The sequence below is a fragment of the Lipotes vexillifer genome, unplaced genomic scaffold, assembly GCF_000442215.2.
Source record: "Lipotes vexillifer unplaced genomic scaffold, Lipotes_vexillifer_v1.1 scaffold219, whole genome shotgun sequence".
In the NCBI taxonomy this organism is placed as follows: domain Eukaryota; kingdom Metazoa; phylum Chordata; class Mammalia; order Artiodactyla; family Lipotidae; genus Lipotes; species Lipotes vexillifer.
Genome location: NW_006769244.1, coordinates 668,459 through 691,334, shown reverse-complemented (window position 1 = coordinate 691,334; position 22,876 = coordinate 668,459). Strand labels below are relative to the sequence as shown.

The window sequence follows — 22,876 nt, the reverse complement described above, 5'->3', positions numbered from 1 at the left end:
GGAAAGAGGGGAGGCATCTTCAGAACTGCTCTTTCTATGCAGTGGGCGGCTGGCACGTAAGGAAGTGCTATCTGAAAGGGGATTTCCTGTAAGGGCTGCCGTTCTTTCAGATGTTCTCAGAACAGTTCTGCAGCTGTCTGAGTTGCTCAGGTAGAGATACATACTGGCCACTAACCCAACCCCAGTCCGATCCTAAACAGCATGGCATGCCGCCCATGTAGGCCACGGGAATGACCAATCACATTGACGACCACCCTCCAGGGACATCTCTACAAAGGCACCAACACAAGGATGCATTTCCCAGGAAACCAAACTTGCTCATCCACCATGGTTCATCTCTGGAGCTGTAAAAACTCACATTATACTGGCACTGCCTTCACCTGGATCTCTGTAATTCTCTTTATGTTTCTTTATTAATATCCTTCACTTCAATTTCACTTTCCTCATAGACAAGGCTAATATTCTGGAGTTCAGAAGACGACTGTATACACTAAATGAGGTAACATAAGCAACATATCCAACAATGCCACGTGACCTCCTGTAACACTCCTCTTCCATTAATGGTTCCGTAGTGACCTGTAGGGATTCCCAAGTGGGTGTTCCTCATCCCCCTGTTCAATATTGTCATCAAGTATAAATATAATCAAATATACAGTTTTAGATGATGGATCCAGGGTTCCACAACATGAATACTGCTGATTTTTCTTTTTGCGGTACGCGGGCCTCTCACTGCTGTGGCCTCTCCCGTTGCGGAGCACGGGCTCCGGACGCGCAGGCTCAGCGGCCACGGCTCACGGGCCCAGCCGCTCCGCGGCACGTGGGATCTTCCCGGACCGGGGCACGAACCCGCGTCCCCTGCATCGGCAGGCGGACTCTCAACCACTGCGCCACCAGGGAAGCCCAATACTGCTGATTTTTTAACTTGAGGTCTACATAAAAATGGATTTTAGGATCTCTAAGAATCCCCAAGAATTGTATGCAGAATTTTGTGGTTATATGCTCCTTTTCTCAGGAGAGAGGATCTAAAGCTTTCATCAGATCCTCAGTGTGGTTCGTGATCCTCCAGAAGTGTAGCAACAGGCTGGCGCGGGCCGCCATGCTGCAGCAGGACAGTGATGATGACATTGAAGATGTTTCACTGTTTGATGCGGAAGAGGAGACAACTAGTAGACCAGAAAAATCCAAAATCAGACACCCAGTGGCATCCTTTTTCCATTTATTCTTTCGAGTCAGTGCAATTATAGTCTATCTTCCGTGTGAATTGTTCAGCAGCAGCTTTATTGCCTGTACGGTGACAAGTATCTTGTTGTAGTCATGTGACTTCTGAGCAGTCAAGAATGTCACAGGTAGACTAATGGTTGGCCTGCACTGGTGGAATCATACTGATGAAGATGGAAAAGGCCATTGGGTGTTTGAGTCCAGGCAGGCCTCTCCTCAAGACAGTAAAACTGTTTCAGAGGCTGAATCAAGAATCTCCTGGTTCGGACTCATTGCCTGTCCGGTGCTGTGGGTAATATTTGCCTTTAGTGCTCTCTCCTCCTTCAGAGTGAAGTGGCTGGCGGTGGTTATCATGGGTGTGGTGCTGCAAGGGGCCAACCTGTATGGCTACGTCAGGTGCAAAGTGGGCAGCAGGAAGAATTTAACCAGCATGGCTACATCGTACCTTGGCAAGCAGTTTTTAAGACAAACCACTGGAGACGATCAGACCTCCTGAAGAGAGTGAGGGAGCCTGCGTGTTCTTTCCGTTGGGAACAACTGAAGGGGGTCTTGACTCTGAACCTTTAGAACGCAGTACCTATTGCAAAGAGGAGTGTTGGGTTTGTTTTTCCACTTTAAACTTTACTTTACAAAAAAAAAAAGGAAAAGTAGTTTTCATATTAAGTTTTTACTTTCTAGCATATGGGGCTTGAAGGTGTGGTGTAGCTAGAAACATTGTTAACATTTGGTTCATGGTGTACATATGTGTATGCACATAGTCGTGTAAGATCCATGTGTTAAATTAACACAAGTGTTTGTGTTCATGCCCATATGGAATGGAGACCTTTGCATTTTGATCCACAGAACAAGAAGGGTGTTCCTAGTCTATCTGAAAACTCTCTGTGTTTACATACTATTTCTGTAGATTATTTTAGGTTTCGCTTCCATGGTAAGAGTGAGCACTTTGGCTTATATAGAGAGTTAGAAATAATTGTTAATTTTACACTTAATATATACTTCATGATGAAACTTCTTATCCTAGGCATTTACAGGCAGGTAAAAACCAAATTTGGGCTATTGGTGTTAACTAGTTTCTAAAATTTTGTTTATTTTTATTTGTAATGAGTCACGTACTTAAGGCCCAGTTAATATAAAAGGAATTTTCATAGTTTATGTTCATGGGATACGTAGGCATTGCTGCTGTTCTATTTATTTTGGGGGAAAGATAGCCAGATTTTACTTTGGAGCCTTCCAGAAGCTCTTCAGTGGTCCTTGGCCTAATAAAGTCTGTCTTTTACCACTAAAAGAGTATTATTCTTATGTCATAGTGAGAATAATCGTTTCAATACCTGGCATTGTAAATGCCTAAAAGACGTTTTATTTTACCGATCTATTTTTTTTCTTGCTGTAATGGGGATATTGTAAATCATGTATTTGTATTAATGGTATTTCTTAAAACAATATATGTAACAATCCGCAAACTACTGTAGGCATCTGTAAATTCTGTTGTAGGTACTGTAAATTTTGTTTTAATCAGCAGATTGATTATTTCGTGATTGTACTTATACACTGTTAAAAAGTTTTTGAAGATGTTTTGTTTAATTGAATGTATCTTATTGGCATGATAGCTTTAAAGGTGCGTAACTTTATATTTGTATAAAACGCTACCGCTTACAAAGCAAAAAAAAAAGTGTAACAACAGCTCTCCTACTGGTTAGCAGTAACAGATCAGGTTGGGTGGAACCTGTTTTATAAGCAGCCCTGATTTCCTCGAAGTTCAAAGCCATGTGTTTTCGTAATTCCAGGTTACAGTAATGAAGGTACATTCTCCAGATCCAGGGGGACTGTGTATGTTCTACACTCATGGCAGCCTTCACCCCACCCTCGCCTCTCCCCGGGCCTCTTGTGCTCTCCACCTTGCCGGTTAACCTTGCTTCTCATCCTACGGTCTTTCCAATCTGTTCTCCACGAGCAACCAGAGGAATCGCTTAAAACCATTCGTCAGAGCATGTCTTGCTGCCTAAGGTCCTTCTGTAGATTCCCATTCTCTTAAAGTCACCCTCATGGCCTGGAGTCGCTGGCTGGCATGGTGTCTCCAAGCCCCTGTCAGGCCAGGCTCCCTCCTCCACCGCGCTCTGGCCACCCGGGGCCTCTCCTCCTGCCTCTGCACCTGCTTCCCCTCTGCCTTGAACCTGCCCCTCCTACCTCCTGGTCATCCTTCAGGTTTCAGTGCAAGTAGCAACTTCCTGGCCATGCTGTCTCAGTTAGCCTCACCCCACCTATGCTCGAGCACATCGCTGTTTTATTTCCTTCACACCCCTTATCACAATTTATAACCATTATGCTTCTTACTTTTGACTTGGTATTCTTCCCCCATCCAAGTGTAGCTCACTGGTGATAAGGACCTAGTCCACGTTGTTGACTGATGTGTCTGTGCCCAGTGTCTAGCACAGGGACTGGCCCATGGTTGAGGTCAGTAGGTATTTCCCGAATGAAAGAATGAATGAGTGAGTGAGTGAGTGCATGAACAAATCTGTCCAGTACAGATGGTCAGCTCTGCGGCTGTGCGTGACCTTGTTCTCGTCTAGACTGAAATGAATATACTTCTTTGCTGCCCGTCCTCTTACTTAGGACAGGGCTGTGTAAACAGCAGGCCCTCTAGAGGATTTTCCATGGGCCCCCAAGAAGCTCACTGGTATAAAGCTAAAGATTAGAGAAAAACAACCTTTTTTTACTGAAGAAAGACATTACCCATGCCTCGGAGTGTCCACTGAGGGGTGAAATCCTAGAGAGGACTAGCCCAAGTCCCTAAACCTGGGACAGCGTATCTCTTCTTCCTCCTAGGGCTCTCAGAAAAAAAGTATTCTGGCTGAGAGGAACAAGAGATGCTGGAATGGGTTACTGAGGAGGTGGCAGAATCTCCTTTTCTGGAGATCTTTAAAAATAGAACAGCCATCTGGGATGATTTAGATATGGTCTCCACTGAGGAAGGGGGATGAAAAGGGAAGGAAACATCTCTTTAGGTTCCATCTCATCCTTGATTTTCCGATGTTTCACTTTACGTTTTGATTCATGGCAAAAGCCTGAAAGGAGCTAGGAAGTCACTTTTTCTTTTTAATGGAAATTGAAATCCCATTTTACTTTGAACTGTAATTCTGCTATATGACTCTCCTTCTCTCCTCAAATGGGCAATTTGGATGTCATAATTTTTTGGTTAGGTAGAAAGTTTGGATGAAACTTAACTTCCATTCTCTTTCCTAGAAAGGAAAGCAGAAGAATCGAAGATGGAAAAGTTTAGATGCTGGGAAATGACAGGGTGAAGAACACAAATCTGTGAAGGTCCTGCTCAGGCCACTGAAAAGGATCGAGGGAAGGAGCAGCTCAGGAAAAACAGGCAAAGATTTTTTAAGTGTTTAATGCTTATTCTCCTTTTTTTTAATTTATTTTTTTCATGGAAAGGCATTTTATTTCCAATATAGCCGTGTGTACATGTCAATCCCAAACTCCCAGTCTATCCCTCCCCCTCCCCTTCCCCTCCACCCCCCTCCCCAGGTAACCATAAGTTCATTCTCTAAGTTTGTGAGTCTAAAACAGGCAAGATCTTGTGGGATGTCATACATCCCACAGTAGGGACCTGCCGTGGTTACATACAGAAGTTAAGTCTAGAAGTGTCTACTGTTTGTAACAATTCTTCATTTCTTTGTCCTGCTTTATTTTTTAATGGAATCAAGCTTGGGAAAGTCAACATGTAAACAGCATAAGGCATATTTTTTCTTATATATGGCTATGAAAGTATAGCAATTGAACTATTTCCTAGCTCTGTTCTTATGACTCTTGCTCGATTTGTCAAAGCTGCGTAGTTGAAAGAATAATAGATTTTAATACACAGAGCTTGAATTTGACTATTTTTACTATAGAGGCCACACTGTAAAAAGCCTTGTTTAATGTTCCTCAGAAGCATTTGTAGCCGTAACTGTATTTCTAACCTAAGTAAACCTGGTTGTGATGATCAAATACATTTATTTTTAGATGTTCATTACAAGCACCGTTGTACATAACAAGCTACTGGCCAACAGGACTCTAGTTTTGTTTTTTCTTTTTTCCTAAAGGAATACAAATGGCTTTCAATGATGAAATTAACTCTTTTGCCTTTCTGTAACTTAATGGATAATCCATATTTTTATGGAATATTGTGTTAAGTCAGAACGAAGTGTGACCATAAAGGTCTTCACAAACCATACTTGAAAGACGGCCCTGTCACTTCATAGGACATCCATCAAGGCTACGTCCTCCTTCATCTGCCCACTGCTTCCAGAACGTGGGCTGAATGTCCGTGGGCGAGGTCCCGGTGGACCTCTGGGTGTGTCCATGTCCACTTATGCTAGAAACAGAACCTGAATGCTGGACGTTCACAGAAAGAAAATTCTAAGGTAGAAATAAGAACAAAACAAACAAAACGAAAAGGCAGAAATGGGATATTCTCAAAGGACTGGAACATGAATTACCTTAAGGGGCCTTCATGATACAAAATCCACACACCATTGTGTTTTGGTCCATTCTGTTGTGTAACTCTTTGCTAGAGTGGCTACCACCCACCTTTCGCTTCTGGATAGAGGACACATAAGGGTTCAGGGCAGAGAGAAACACCTGATCCTTTAACAGAGCAGGATTAAGTGTCTGCAGGAAAGTTGTAGTTTCTACAGAACACGGCTCCAACTTTTCCTCCCATGAGGCCGCTGTCTCAGTGCTGGAGCCCCTGGGGTTACTGCGGGGGGGTGAGTGAGGCGCAGGGTCCAGCTCCAGCCAGAGCTACAGAGCTACGGCACATGGGGATTTAATCCCTGGGGTGAAGCCCGGAAGGGTTTGGGCCCAGCCAGGTCGGATCTGAAGAAAGCAAAACCTCCTCTTCCCGCCCACCCCCACCCCCACCCCCACCCCCCACGCACACACAGAACCTTCTTTCTATCTGCTTTATCACCTTCCCTCTGCTCTACCCACACCAATAAGGGCAGGTGGTAGCAGCTGAGAATACAGCCTCCCACATCCCACAGGCTGAATTCCCCTGCCCTCTTTTCTTCTCGTTAGTCCTCATTTGTCTCCTCTCTGCCTTATGCTAGCTTGGTTGGTCCCGGGGAGCCCTGGGCAAACTCAGGGGACAAGTGCCACACTCCCTGGGACGCCTGGGTCTGAATCTGTAGCATGTCTATCTACCACTGCACACACCCAGACTCCAGGATGGCTCATGCTTGAGACCCACTGTCTCCCTTTCCTGGCTTCCGGTCAACGCTCCTCCCTCTGCATCACTTGCCGGCACCTTGGAAAGCTGGTCACTTTGTTATTTACAGACTCTACAGTTTTCCGTCTCAGTTCACTGTACTGCATTGGTCCCTATCGCTCCTTAGGGGTTTGCTCACAGCCTTCCCTCACAAATTCAACACCACCACTCCCTCGGTGCAAAGCAAGTGTGTGGAGCTTGCTGGGGCTTGCAAAAAAAAAAAGGGGGGGGGGGTGGTGGTCAGTGCTGCTTTCCCACAGCTCTTCCTCTGGCACCGCAAATGTTAACGCCTGTCTGCGGGGAGATTGCAGTTCTAACATAATGAGGTATTAATGAGCTTTGCACATGTCCCCAGCCACATTTCCCTCCCCCCACTCCGACCCCGCACCCCCCTCTTCCGCAGAGAATATGCTTCTTTTCTGACACCGCAATTCCTCCGCCTGCCCTCTCCCGCTCCAGCGGCCCGGCTGCCCTGCACACCTCAAGCTGCCAGCACTACAGAGCACCAAATGGGCTGGCACCGCCTTGTTTCCTGGCCTAATGGATGCTTGTTTAAACACTGGGGCTGTTTGCATTGCTGCGGCTCACTGCATGTTAAACACAGTCCTCTGAAACCCTATGCCAATCCAATAAAGGTATCAGCAGTTCAGTGCGGGGAGGCAATTACTAGATGGTCCCAAGTGGGCCTTCGAAGCTCTAGGAAGGAAAATTTGATCGAACAACTAAAAGGAAAATCTGATTCGGCTCAGCATCACGTGGGGGACACAAGGCTTAACTGCAGCCAGGTCTTTGGAGGGCAGAGGGAAATCAATGAGGGGCCGGAGGAGCACGTACGCAACGTTAAAGGGCCGTGAGCCAGCCTGTTAGGAACCCCGGCTCCCGCCTCCGCCGAGAGACACCTGCCTGTCCTCCCACTTGGGTTCCCTTTATATTCCTTTCTTCTTTTTTTATTCCAAGGGGTATACTTATTTATTTTTTAATGACAAACTGCCATCCTTCTTAACACCCTCCACCTCTCACTCACCTTTAATTCCTTAAGCACTCATATTAAGAACAAAAAAAAAAGGCTTTTCTTGTGCAAGTGCATTACCATATCAAAGGCAATAGAGAGCACGAGCGCAAAAATGATAGAGGGATAATATAGCAGCAGAGAGAAGGCAGGCCTGCTTCAGAGACGACGGTGGGTCCCTAACCTCAGGCTAGTGATCCCAGTCGATAAGGCAATGGATTGGTTTTCTGCCTCAGCTAAGTCGGAAAGATCAGGGGAATCAGACACAAGATTTAAATTTATTTCTCACTCAAGAAGCTAAAGTTTTGGGAAACCCTCTATTTTTAAGTTCTGGGCTTCGGTTTCTTTTACTTTCCTCTGTTTTTCACTTTAAAATCTGCCCCGCAATGGCCCTTGTTTCCCGAGGAAGCGGGAGAAGGCAGCGGTGGATGTCTGGCAACGCTAAGAAACGCTACGCACGGCGCTCACTGGGGCGCCGTCCATTTGCCAGGAGTTTTGCCAAATCCCTGTCTCTTCCCCGAGGTTCCTGGCACAAGGGATACAGCCAAGATGGTGCAGAGCTGCTGTCAGCGTTAGACTGCAGCAGCCCCCGATCCAGTGGGCGTTAAGGATAAAGCTCTCCCTTCAAGGCGGATGGCGCTGGAGTGCGAAGGCGGTCTGCGGCCCGTGTGAGCTCTGCCCACGATAGGGCTCCAGAAAGGTAATTAACACGCTGAAAGGTAGTCAGTCTGCAAGCATGTTTGTGGAGCCTCCAGACCAGCATACACTGAGTCCCCAGAACAACAGAGGACCTGGCCTTGCACCCCTGACTTGCCTTTTTGTTACTCGCTGCACCTGCAGTAGAAAAAACTCCGGCTCCCACACCCTAGGCACCAGGTGGTGGGGAACCGGGCAGTGAAGCTCCACCGGGCCAGCAGCGTGGCTGCACGGCCCCGCCTGCAGGGAGGCACGCACTCGTGTACCTCCGCCTGTCTGGGAACAGTCGTGGCAACTCACGAGGACAGTAGCTTTCAGGGTCCATAACTGCTGACGTCAGGTCAAGTACTACTGTTTACATAAGCAAGGAATGGTGTATTTGGTTCTCTGTGTTCTCCTTGGTTTCCGGACTTAACATTCACGGAACTGCCTCATCATCTCAGGCCTGGAAATACCGGCGAGTGCACTATGGTAAAACCCTTCTGAAAATTATAGTAAGTGCCTTGCTTATCCTGCACTTCGGGGAATGAAGTGTTTCACTTAAGATACACACACACACACACACGCGCGCGCGCGCACACACACACACACACACATGCACAGAGGCTACAACTTTTAAGTGCCAAAATAATTTTTAAAGATTTGAAACATTTATGATGAAAAGCCTTCTAAAACTATTTAGATGCTTCCCTAGTTTATTAAAACGTTGGTAATTTTTTTGAAACCCATAGGGTCCTAAGTTCCTGACCCTGTTGTTGGTTATAGGTCAGCCGCTTAGTTTCTTTGGCTTGGTAGTTGATTACTACCTCCGTTTATTAGGAAAGAAGAGCCCTGCAAAAGATGATAGACCAATATATTTAGGAGACGCGCTTATAACCCTGTCTTGAGACACCACCTTGCTATATTTCCAGAATCTAATGTGTCTAGGAATGCTAGATCTGTTTCTCAACAAGACATGAACTCTCTCCCATCCCCACTCAGCAGAAACATTACATTTTAATTTATTTTTTCTTCTTAGTGTTTGAATATCACCATGGAATCACAAAAACGTGGTACTGACCCCAGACGACTTCAATTTACTCTCTTTATCTCTCCCCAGACACAGAAACTCACAAAATCTCTGGGCTCCCATAATGTCACTCTCATCCAGAGGTAGCAGTGGAATTGTACTAAAATCTCAGAAAGAAATTCTACTGCAAAGATGGAGAATTATGGTAAAAGAGAACATGCTGTTAATAGCAAGTCTGAGATGATCAAAGTAGACGCAGCAGTCACAGGTGGACAGAGATACTCCTCTTTTGATTACTTCTTTGTGTGCACATAAAGAGGCTATTTTAACTTAAAATATATAAAGATCCATCTCCGAGATCTCTACTCTTATGTTATTTACATAAAAATGTTTTCACTTTGTTTCTAATTTGTAACACATGAAATTTTCTCTCCATGTAAAGCATCTTGAATTCTGTTATCCTGGACCAAGAAATGGCATTCCTTCTCACCACCATGAAACAAAAATCATACCCTATTGTAAAATTTTTAGATGACTATGAAAATCACTGAAGTCAGTTATCATAAAGTATACTTTCATCAGCTGGCAGGTTTCACTCCCAAATACTGCCTCTCTCAAAGAGGCGTGGCTTTCACGCTTTGGGATCCTACTTGGAGACAGATGTGAAAATCTCTCTTACCCTCAGGAAATGAGCATCTTATTCATCTCATTTCAGTACCCATTTAGATCATCACTTTCTGATGACCAAAAATTGCTGGAATGCTTTGTTAGGAATAAAACCTGGGATTCCTAAACCTGAGTTACTGATGATGGAAAAACCCAGATTAGCAACTAGCAGAAGTCTGGCTCGGTGACCTTTCGTTACCCTTTTTCCTTCAGGGTTTAGTCACACAATCAGCAAAACACGATTTCAGCTTCTGTTAGAAGGATCAGACTTTAGAGCAAAAAAAATGTCTTTAACATTAGAGTAAATGCATAAATTAAATTTGGGCCCCTGAGCAAACGTTTAGAGAGGTCCCTCTTTCATTAGGCACCACAGAAATGACCTCAATCTGCATTGTGCAAAGGGGTGGGAGAGAGGACTTTGGGGAACCCTCACTGGAACAGTTGCTCCTGATAAGATAAAGTGGCCAAGAAACAAGGCATTGTCCCTAAACTATGAGTATAAAAATAAGTATGAATGAAGTGTAAGAACTGGGGCCAGTGCTGTCACCTTCATCCTCAGCATGCAGAATAGAGACCATTGATGACCCTTGGAAATGGTACCTGTCTGGTGACGAAAAAGTCCACAAAGGGTTTATTGTAGTCTCTCTATTTTTCTGTATGTTTGAACATTTCCAAAATAAAACGTTTTGAAAAAAAGTATGTCGACTGGTTCACTGGAAAAGGAGAATGCACAGAGGACAAAGGAGGTGAATATTGTACCAGTCCAGTCATCTTAGGAGTGGCGCCATCTTGAGCACTCCACCAAGTCCCGATGCAAGAAGAAACAGGAGGATGGAGAAAAGCACAGGAACAAAGAGGCCAGCCTCTGCTCTTGCTAAAGAACTTCCCAGGGTGATGGGAAGGTCCAGGCAAAGGAGAAAATGCTGCTGTTTGCATCACGTTGTCAGAAGAGATTTCAGACAGAGCCCCGGTCAGCTGGAAAACCCAAACATCCACATACAGAGATGGCATATGTTCTGTAGTTTCTGACCAGAAGGAAAGAGCTTTTTTGCACAGGCTGTTAGACCCATATATCTAGAAACAAGTGGAAACAAGAGATGTAAGACATGGAAAAGAATGATGACTAGAAAGAATACAAAGGATGTTTGACGGCTTAACTTTCTTTAAAGGTAGTTTGGATCCTCTCTGGATTAAAGAAATGTTTACAATATTAATCACTAACAGCCTTCCTTTAAAAAGTTTTTTTTTTTTAATTTTGAACTGTTTTTTGACCTACAGAAAAGTTGCAAAAATAGTACAAAGCCATTCTTATCCTTTACTTGCTTTCCTTAATGTTCATGTCTTACTTAACCATAGTATAATGATCAGGAACAGGAAATTAACATCCATACCATATTGTTAATTAAACTACAGACCTTATTAGAATTTCACCATTTTTTACACTAATATCCTTTCGCTGTTGCAGGATCCTATCCAAGATGATCCCACATTGCACCCAGTTGTTATCTCTCCTTAGTCTTTTCCAGTTTGTAACAATTCCTCCATCTTCCCATGTCTTTCTTGGCCTTGACACTTTTGAAGAGTACTGAACAGTTATTCTGTGGAAGGTCCCTCAGTTTGGGTTTGCCTAATGTATTTTCATGACTTGAATGAACTTATGCCTTTTTAGCAAGCATACTACAAAAATGACGTTGTGTTCTTCTCAGTGCATCATATCAAGGGGGTCATGATGTCATTATGGCTTATCACTGGTGGTATTTGCCTTGATCACTTGGTTAGAACAGTGCCTGCTTGCTTTTCCACTGTAAAGTTTCACTATCTTTCCCTGTGTAGTAACAAAGTATCTTGAGGGGGATATGCTGACACTATACGAATCCTGTTTCTCCTCAAATGTTACCCACTAATTTTAGCATCCATCTGTGGTTCCTGCCTGAAATAATCCTTACTGTGGTGTTTGCCTAAGGGTGATTCTGTTTCCCAATTTCCTTCCACATTTATTATCTGGAATTCTACTTAAGGGAGAACTGTCACTTCTCCCATGTTTTTTGTTTTTTGTTTTTTAATCCGTATGGACTCCTGGATATTTATTTTATTCTATGGGTTAAAATTCAGTACTCTCTTTATTTTTTTGCCCAAGTTGTACCAGCTTTGGTCACTAGGAACACATTTACATCGACTCCTGTGTTCTTTTGACAAGCCCTTGTCTTTTGAGGGGAGTGTTTCCTTATTTGCTGGCACTGTTAAGATGTTCCAGGTTCATTTTGTATTTTCCCTCTGCCTGAGGCCTGAAAAACAACTGCTTTTCCAAGGAGGCTTGGTTCCTTTTATTGGAGAATGGTGTTTAGAAACAAGGTATGGGTGCTGAGTGAGCCTCTTGTTTCTCAGCAGATAGAGCTAGGTAATATATGTATGCATATTAACCCATTTATATACATATATGTATATTTCTGTATCTCTCTGTGTTCATAGAGAGTAGTTTATGCTACTACTCTGATCCTGACCCAACACCATAGGGTTCATTTTAGCCTTCCTCTCTCCTTATTGATACCTTTTTCTCCATCAGTGTGATGCCCATAATAACTTGCTTTTAACTTAAAACATAGTTTCACTTAATAATCAACTCCAAAGCCATTCGTTGATTAGGCTGGAAATGGAGTTATTGATTTAGCAAATATTCATTGACAAGTACCGTATTTGTTTAAGGCCCCATACAAAGCTCTCTGGATGGAACAGGGATGACTCTTAGACCCTGCCTTCAGGTAGTTTATGGGCTACTAGGAAATATATAAAAATAATCCAGAAAGTAAGGAGTGTTAGGAGAAACAAATAAATGGCGATGGGCGTTAAGAGGAAGGAGAAATGCATTCCTTTTGGAGGGATAAGGGAAGGCTTCCTGAAGAAGCTATGGATCTTTAAGGATGGGCAGGGTGGGATCTGTAAAGATTAGGGGGAAGCACTCCAGGAAGAGGAAACGGCTTGAACGAAAGCACTGGAAGGAGGCTGTGGAGGCAAGGCGTAGAAAAAGAACAGCCGTGTCTCGCAGGGGACCAGGCCAGTGAAGGCAGCATGGCGGCTGGAGCTGGATCACAGAGCACCGTCGCCAACTGGCTATGGTGGAATCTGGGCTCTGTCCGCGGGCGATGGAGAGCTCCTGAGAATTTGCGAGCAAGCAGTGACCAGCTAGGAGTGACATAGTGGTACTCAGAAGGGAGGGGGGAATCTGTGGACCAGAGAAGATAAATGCAGGAGAGAAAGCAGTTTGGAAGCTACTGCTATAGGTTAGGGGGCCAGGGATGGTCTGAACTGCAGCAAGAATGACAGGTACGGAGAAGAGGCGACGTATGTGAGGACACAATCAACAACACCTGACGACAGATTAGATGAGGAGAGTAAGGAAAGAGTCAAAGGTAACTTCCGGATTTCAAGGAGGTATATTAAAAAACTATTCGAGTTAGAGACTACGACATATGCAAGATAATGGGAAACTGTCCAACGGCCCCCAAAACGCAGGGTTGAGGTAGATCACTTCCCATGTGATCATTTTGGTGCTTTGTTAATGAGTGGACAGGAAAGGAGAGAAAAATCAAATGTTATATCAAGCAGTGTTGTTCCTTTCTAGCAGCAATGCTAAAGGTCCAGTACAGTAAAAAAAAAAAAAAAACAAAAACAAAAACAAAAACAAAAAACTGCATTAAAAAGCAAAATGAAATTTCTAGATGATAATGAAATTTCATTTGCCCATGATGCTGGTTAGCCATTGGCATTGCTAATCACCACAAAGGGATATTTTCTTTGAAGTTGGATAGTTAGCACTCTCTAGACTAGAAATTGCCCACATTTTATCCATCATGACTTGGAGGCTAGTAAAACAGCCATTAGAACTCTAGTCACCAGGGAGTTCTAGAACACTGAAGTTAGGATGAAACCATCACAGCTCCTCTATTAATGTTGTAACACTATTCAGATGTGATAGTTTATCTCAGGGAACAGCTGAAACTCAAATACACTAGCATCTATACAACCATGACAGCACTTATTAGTATATAATATACAGGCATAGGCTGTGTTTGCTGGAGTATATTTGGCTTTCAGGCACAAGAAGCAACTACGAGTCAACTGTTGTTATGCCACAGTCTCGGTTGATTGTGTTCTTTTTAAGGAAGAAAGGAAAGAGCTACATTTGTTCATTTGTTTTGCAAGATGCTAGACACTTAATCATGCTATAGGGCACAGAGAAGACAGAAGTGGAGGAAGAGAGCACGTACTTTTTCTTCTATTAGATCTGATGAAGTTTGGAACTGCAGACCCATTGGCCATAGGGAAGTCTGGCGCGGATGCCCAGCCTGGCCCCAGCCAGGTGACCACGTGGGGATGGGCCAGCATCCACTGTCCACTATCGCCTGCCCCTCCTTCCCCTGGTTGTAGAGGTGAGAGGTCTTCAAGCCTTGTCTTAGACAAGGTGTCTCTCCTACGCTAACGGCTCTCACAGAGTAAAGCTGCTGGAATGGTTTCCACAACAGAAATTCTTCCAGTAGAAATGGAGATCCTTTTAATCAGGTGGAAGACAGAGGCCTACTATTCTTCTTAAGTGGAATCAAAGGAGTCACACTGAAGGAGAGAAGTCCATGTTGTCCCGTCCCATGAAAAGCTCTGTGACCAAAAGAGTTGTCCCACCAGAACACATTTCCAGGCAGGGTCTGTGGACCCGAACTCATACCCTGAGTTGACAGAGGGTTGAGGAAGGCCCTGCGCTGGACCTTCACTAGTACAAAGACGGACTGAGGATGCAAGGAAGGAGAGGCCAGTCTCGCCATTTTGAAGATACGCAACAGCCATTCCCGCAGGGATTAAGCTCCCTCCTTACGAAATTGCCATATTAAAAGACATCGTTATCAACTAAGGCAAGCAGGGTTGGCAGGACTGGAGGGTCAATTACAAGTACTCAAACACAGCAGCAAGGAAGAGTTAAAGGCAAAAACTGCAATGCGGTGAAGACACGTCATTGTGCGCTGTCCCCGTCCCCGTCCCCCCACCGTAACCTCCTCCCCTTCATGTCACTTTCCCTTTCCTCTGTCCTTCTAAGTCCCTTTTTCTGCTTAAATGGGGAGTAATGGGACACTAGACCTTTACACTGTTCATTGATTAACCACACATCAGTATGTTCATTGCTTAAGTGATCATATTACTAATTGATTCCATGATTTTTTTTTTTATTTCTAATTATGACATTGAAGGCTTTGTCAGTGCTATAGGAATTTTCAAGGCTTGCCCGGTTGTAGGCTGTGTGAACGGAGCAGTCAGAAGGTCAACTACGGTCCCATTTTTAGACCTCTAAAGAAGAACTGAGGTGGCAGAGTTGGAAGATGAGTCCGTGTTTCCTTTGTTATCCTGGAATCACTTAGGTTATGGTTCTTGTGTCCCAAGATGCTGTGAAGGAGCCTCCAATTCCAGTGAGACCGACCATGCAACTTGTAGGACCCAGTGCTAAATGAAAATGCAGGACCCCTTGATCAAAAAATGAAGAATCTCAGGCTGGTGACAGCAGAGCATTAACCCATATGCCCCAAGTTCCAGGAGCCATGAAGCCCAGCTGTTCTGCCTTCAAGTGCCTCTTCCCTGAGCAAGCCTGTCGTTCTTGGCACTAAAATTCACCAACAGGCTAAGACACTACTTGATGGTGACTGGGTTTCATCTGCCATTTCTTCTTTGGACCTTGTACCACCTAGAACTGCAGAGACATAGTAAAATGTTTTCCACTTACGTTTTGCTATTTTATGCAATATTTAATTACATTATCACTTTTGAATGCGATGTTCTGGAGCATGTCCCACATCTGCTCTAATTATTTTCTGCCAAACTGAAGTTCTGGGTATTTGTGTAGGTCAGTGGAAGGCATTCTCTTCATCAGGGGCCTTTATCTTCCTCCTACTGAAACATCTTCACAGTGTCAACAACCCTCCCATGTCGTCTCCTTCAGTAATCCCTGTGTCTGGAATCACTTTCTGAAGAGTGAAAAGAACTTTAAAAAAGTACTTTAGAAACAATTCCCTGATTTGCTTAATTCTTTGAATAGAGCTTTTTTGACTGCCTTCCTTTGACCAAACTTAAGAAAAATATCTTGTAAATAAAAGGTATTCTGTTCTTATTTCCATGATCAGGACACTAATTTTCTCCTATGCTTGAATTTTTTTGTTTGATTAAAAAAATTTTTTTTTATTTTATTTTTTTAGAGCAGTTTAAGATTCAGAGCAAAATTGACGGGGGAGGTACAGAGATTTCCCATATACCCTCTGCCCCTATGGTTAAATTGTCATTGCTTAATTTATACAGTCACCCCTCGATATTCACAGGGGATTTGTCCTGAACTCCTGTGGATACCAAAATCCACAGATGCTCAAGTCCCTTAAATAAAATGGTGTAGTATTTGCATATAACTTACGTACATCCTCCTGTATGCTTTTTTAAAAATTTATTTATTTGATTTATTTATTTTTGGCTGCGTTGGTTCTTTGTTGCTGCATGCAGGCTTTCTCTAGTTGCGGTGAGCAGGGGCTACTCTTCATTGTGGTGCGCAGGCTTCTCATTGTGGTGGCTTCTCTTGTTGCAGAGCATGGGCTCTAGGGCGCGAGGGCTTCAGTAGTTGTGGTGCACGGGCTTAGTTGCTCCACAGCATGTGGCATCCTCCCGGACCAGGGCTCGAACCTGTGTCCCCTGAATTGGCAGGCAGATTCTTAACCACTGTGTCACCAGATAAGCCCCTCCTGTATGCTTTAAGCCACCTCTAGATTACTTATAATACCTAATAGGTACGTGCTATGGAAATACAGTAGACCCTTGAACAATGGGTTTGGACTGCTGAACTGCAGGGGTCCACTTATATGTGGATTTTTTTCAATAAGTACTACAGGACTACAGGATCCACTGTTGATTGAATCTGCAGATACTGAACCACAGATATGGAAGGCTGAGACACTGTTTTCCAAACAAGTCTCTGCTAGGCCAAGGACATGTCAACCAAAAAGCTAAAATCACCACAAATTCCAAGTAAGTATCATCAACTAATAATCTTTATTTCTAGAAAAATGTTACCCAAAGTCCCTCTAAAAGTAGGTTTGCATGAGAGACAAACCATTGGAAAAGGTACTGTGATACTCATAGACCTAATCTATTGATAGTTTCAAATACTTTCACCAGCAGTGTTGATCTCCCATATCTCCATTTTAAATGAAGCAACCAAATTCTACAAGAATTTGTAGCTTCATTGGTCATCGCTGATGGAACCAAGGAGGAACGCCTGATCCAAGGAAAGCCTGCTGTCTCTGTATGACACAGTCTGGCTTGAAAGATGAACTTGCTCCATCAGCTTCTGACTCTGGGAGATACATCGGGGAATGCAGAGAAAGAGATGCAGTTAGCAGTGCAGTTTAGCAGAACCAAAAGGATAGCAACACAGAGAGAGGCCAGGAGCTGGGGTGAGCCACGTGGGAAGATCAGGTTGCAAAGAAATTACTTTGAGGAAATAGAGAGGTTGAGAGAGGAAAGAAGGAAAGAAGGGAGGGAGGGAGGAAAACAAATGAGAGAAAGAGATATGTATACAGACAGGACAGATGACAGACCACGTGACACTTGAGGGCGTGGTTTGCCCCTAGAGATTTCCTTGTTGGCTTTTTCCACTGAGGCGCAGCCCATAAGCCTCCGTAGAGTGAGCCTCTTTATCTTCTGAGGTAAAATGAATGTATCATTGTTCCTTATTCTGTAGCTTGCGGCCAGAGACTAACCAAAACACGCCAAAACATCTTCCTAAAAGGAGCAAAGTAAGGGGCCCTGGGGTGTGTATTTGTAGCAGGGGGGCAGGATGGAGAGACATCCAACACAGAATACATTTTACATTGAAGAGCATTCCTTCTTATAAATGTGAATTTTTTGAAAATTTTTATTGTATATTGGAGTATAGTTGATTAACAATGTTGTGTTAGTTCCAGGTGTACAGCAAAGTGATTAGTTATACATATACATGTATCTATTCTTTTTCAAATTCTTTTCTCATTTAGGTTATTACAGAATACGTCATAATCTGTACAGAACCACAAAGGGCTCTTTCTCTGGGATGGTAAAGGCCTGGGTCCTGCCTGTAAAAGCCAACAGTAGCCGCTGTACTGTCGGGCCTGATGCCAGGGCCGGTGGTGGAGTCTGTCACAGTCCTTTGATGTTCCCAGACAGGACAGCTTCTGCCTGCTAAATATTTATTTAATTCAATTTGGCCAATTAAACTTCAGGTCTAATAAACAATTACAGTAACAGGCAACTCTTAACCCAGAATCCTTCTGCTTCCTGAGGTCAGCCTGGGCTTTGTTCAAAAACCAGGAGCTAGCAAAGCAGGGAGGGGGAAACCCAGAGAAGGTGAGAGAGAGTGTGTTGTGAACATGTTTGTGAGTGTGTGTGCGTGCGTGTGAATGTGTTGAGCGGGGGAGGGAGAAGGAAGGGAAGAAATGGAGAAAAACTGAAAAAGGAAATGGGAGGCTGTGTGAAAAGGCATGTAGAAATCCTCCTCTCTCAACTGAACATACAGATTAACATGTAAAAATGCCAACCGTGGACTGGGTGTTCAGCCTCCCTTAATCAGAAGGCAGACGCCCCTCACCTTCCTCCTCCTGGCCCATCATACTCTCTGAAAGAGTGGGGAGGAGGTCAGTGGGGGCTCTTCGGCTCCTATTTCTACCTCCATCCAAAGGCAAGTATGAACCACGTGGCTCTCCCTACCCTCACCTTCCAAAGGGCTGGGGAAAACACCCAACTCAACTCTTACCGCGTGCTTTCCTCCGTGGCAAGGAAATCTGGTGGGCTGCCGCCGTTGTTTTTCTAAACCTCTTTGCCCTAACACCACTTTGGAACATAACATGGAGTGCAAGATTCTTTATCTGCAGAGAGAAAATAAACCCTGAGGCCTATAGCAATTTTCTGCTTGTTGAATCTTGTGCCTGGTTCGTTTCAACAAAGCCCGGTTTCGTTAGCATCACCTGGCTCACTATAGAATGGGCACTTCCATGCGGGTGTAACCGTGTTCAGCAAAAGCTCTCCGCTTTGCCAGACACTTAATGTCCTGGTCAATGTACTGCTGCCAATATCCACTCAATTAGAAGGTATTCATCATCCATTTTACTGCTCTCCCTACTGCCCATCACCCCCCTTCCTCAGCAAGACAGTCCTCTCCTGTCATCCAGCCTTCCCCGCAGATGCAGTTACATGGCAACCATACAGACACTTCTTTTTTTTTTTTTTTCCACGACTGATATTCTATGAATCCTTACAAATTTATTAGTTCTGACTCATAACAATCCATCAGCCATAAGTGCAATAAATGATGCTTGTAAATTAATACCCACATTTCATCAGAGGAGGTTTTACATATTAAATTATCTTTAAAGTTATAAATAAGTAACCTACGTGAAATAGATTGAAGCAATAGACATATCTCCACAAACAATACTCAGGAAGCTTCCTTTTCACCCAGCAAAAGCGATTTCAGCAATGTCTTGTTAATGGACGCCCCCTCTCCACATTCCCTGCCTTTCCTCTCTTCTCCTGTAACATCATAGATGCATCACATCCAATACTGGGGTTGTTCCTTTCTTAGGAAGAAGGGCGCTTCCTTTGTCTAACACTCATTCTCAATGCTTCAGCTGGCTTACTGTTTTAAAAGAATAATTTAGAAATTGTCCAAGATATATTTACTTCCACGGCCTCCTCTTTATCTGTGCCCCCATCCCCCTCAACAATGCCACTTGAATAGCCTTTTTAAAATCGCTTTCTTCATTCTTATATAACACTTTTATTACATGTGTATAGATCTATAAAAAACATGGTGTTCAGTTTTTTTCCTGTCCTTTATAATCAGTGTGTTGCAGGTAAGTAAGAGTACACCAAATTTTATCTTTACTAAGTAATGAAGTTATGGCGTTTGTGGTAATGAAGTAACGAGTCATGGAACACAGTTTCATTCAATAAATTGTTTTGTGTAAACATTCAGGTTCTTAGAGTTGAATGTTGGGTTTTGGATATGACCTGAAAAGACTATCCCAGAAGGATCCTTAGGACCTCATTCCCTACTGAAGATTCTCCTTCAAGTACCTGTTTCGGCATTTAGATTGGGCTTTACCACTGACCTATAGGCTTTTTCTACCCCAAGAACAGACATACTGAATTTGAAAGTACCTTGTCTCTTTCTCTATGTAACTATAAAGTTCTGCCTATCTTTGCAATTTATCAAAAGAGTATCATACTTTAAGTAGGGAGTTGATTTTTTTCACTCAATATTATATTTCTAAGATTGAATAGCTTTGGGCTTCCCTGGTGGCGCAGTGGTTGAGAGTCCGCCTGCCGATGCAGGGGACACGGGTTCGTGCCCCGGTCCGGGAAGATCCCACATGCCGCGGAGCGGCTGGGCCCGTGAGCCCTGGCCGCTGAGCCTGCGCGTCTGGAGCCTGTGCTCCGCAATGGGAGAGGCCACAACAGTGAGAGGCCCGCGTACCGCAAAAAAAAAAAAAAAGATATAGATGATGTATTTTATATATATCAAAGATATACTTATTGTATCTATATTAAGTAATATATCTGTGTATATATGAATATATTCTAAAGGTATATATGTGTACAGCATGTATTGTAATTTAAAAAGTGAGACTAATTTTTTTTAATTAACTTATTTATTTTTGGCTGCATTGGGTCTTCGTTTGCTGCGCGCAGCCTTTCTCTAGTTGCGGTGAGCGGGGGCTGCTCCTCATTGCAGTGCGCGGGCTTCTCATTGCGGTGGCTTCTCTTGCTGCGGAGCACGGGCTCTAGGCGCGTGGGCTTCAGTAGCTGTGGCTCGCGGGCTCAGTAGTTGTCGCTCGTGGGCTCTAGAGCACAGGCTCAGTAGCTGTGGCTTGCGGGCTTAGTTGCTTGGCGGCATGTGGGATCTTCCCAGACCAGGGCTCGAACCTGTGTCCCCTGCACTGGCAGGCGGATTCTTAACCGCTGCGCCACCAGGGAAGTCCTGAGACTAATTTTAATGTATGGCCAACGGTACTCACAGTGCAATCCAGTCCACAAACACTTTCGGATATACACAAACCCAATTACTATAAGGTGTGGTACAGCTATTGTCTTTGCCACACACAATATTCCTAGTCATCTTTTCTAACCTTGATGTACATATGACTAAAGAAGAGTCTGTCACTAGTAGTGCTTCCCACACTGCAAACCATGAAGGCTGGCTTCTAATTTAAGTCTCTATTCCATGAATAGCTTTACTTCCTCTCCCTCCTGGAACACAGGATACCTTTACTCAGAAAGACCCATGGCCACATCACTGATTCTTTGCTACTCTTCATTCTTCATATTCTGATGCTACCTCTTCAATGACCATCTCTTGTATGTGTTTCTTCCTCTTTCACTGCCACAGACTTGGTTGAGGTTCCCTTACATTTTATATAAACTATTACTGTAAAAGTCTTGATTCTATCCTCATTTCTCTTCATTCTTGACAGAGGCATCACAATGATCAGCCTAAAGCACAACTCCAGACATCATTCAGTTACTCAGAAATGTTCCATGGCTCCCTAAGGCTGAGTGAAGTCCAGACTTCTTGGCATGACCTCCCAGCTGCTCCAAAAGACGGCTCAGTCTGGCTTACGACACGACTCAATCCTCTAGGCATTCTCCTGGTATTCCTATCAAGTTCCTACCGACCTCTGTTTGGAATGCCCTTTTCCCACACTTTTATCCCCACCGCAGGCTCTGTCATGTCACCCCCAGCCAGAGCACTATCCTTCAAGGCCCATACTCAACAAATCCTTTCCCAAATCTCTCAGTTACAATTTAGTCTCTTCTCTCCTGGGCTTCCATAGCACTCTGTTAATATCTCTAATGATAGCTCTTAATACATTATTATATGTCTTTTTTTCTCCATTCAACTATAAATTTCCTGAGGGCTTTGATACCTCCTATATGTCTGAACAAGGCACCAGTACAGAGCCTTCCTCATAGTACTTGAATCTGCGTGTACCTCTCCACGCCAAACCATTTGTCAGTGCTGTACTTTTCCGACCCGCTCCACCTCTTCTGCATTGTTTAACATTGTTTCTTAGGTGTACCTTTACACTTTCCCTTCCTCGCCCTTCCACTGCCCCAACCACTAACACTTCATTTAATCTGCCAGCAACCACCTTCACTTGTATTTAGCAAACTTATTTTCTCCACATTTATTCCAATTAATCTACATCATATCAGCACAATATCTGTCTTAGTCCATTCGGGCTGCTGTAACAAAAATATCATAGACTGGGTGGCTTATAAACAACAGAAATTTATTTGTCACTGTCCTGGAGGTTGGAAGTCTGATATCAGGGTGCCAGAATGGTCAGGTGAGAACCCTCTTCCAGGTCAAAGACTTCTCCTTGTGTCCTCACATGGTGGAAGGGGCAAGGGAGCTTTCTTGGCCACTTTTACAAGGGCACTAATCCCCCCTAATCATCTCGCAAAGGTCCCACCTCCTACTACCATCACCTTGGGGGTTAGGTTTCAACATATGAATTTGGGGGGCACAAACATTCAACCTACAGAAATATCTCAAGGTTTACTAGGGCATCTAAAGTAAAGGATGATTGGAATCTGCACCCCTTACTTCCTGTCTATATGACTTCAAGCAAGGTACTTAACTGCTCTGAGCCTTGGTTTCCTCACCTGTAGAAAAGGATGGCAATTCTTCAACTCCATGAGGATTACTGCAGTAGTAATATAGGTAAATCGCGTAGCATAGAGGAGGCATTCAATAAATAGTATGTGGTAGATTTTAGACCTGGCCAAAGAAAGTCGGCTGAGAAAGGAAGCAAATTGTTTCCCTAAGCCTGAGTTAGCTGCCTCAAGAATGAACCCCAAACTTGGCTCCCTCCTTGGGGGCCCACTTGGCTTCTCTCCAGCACACTGGCTTTCTGAATTCCTTCACATGGATGCCATTACTTGTCTCTCTTCACATGTACAACACGAT

General features: G+C 43.9%; 1 protein-coding gene and 1 pseudogene across 1 annotated transcript in view; one reads left to right on the top strand and one right to left on the bottom strand.

The window, feature by feature from the left end:
* Nucleotides 1-22,876, bottom strand: part of MAML3 (mastermind like transcriptional coactivator 3) — a 439,643-nt gene that overhangs the window by 215,737 nt on the left and 201,030 nt on the right. The window lies entirely within an intron of this gene.
* Nucleotides 1,097-1,714, top strand: LOC103070492 (Golgi apparatus membrane protein TVP23 homolog B pseudogene; annotated as a pseudogene).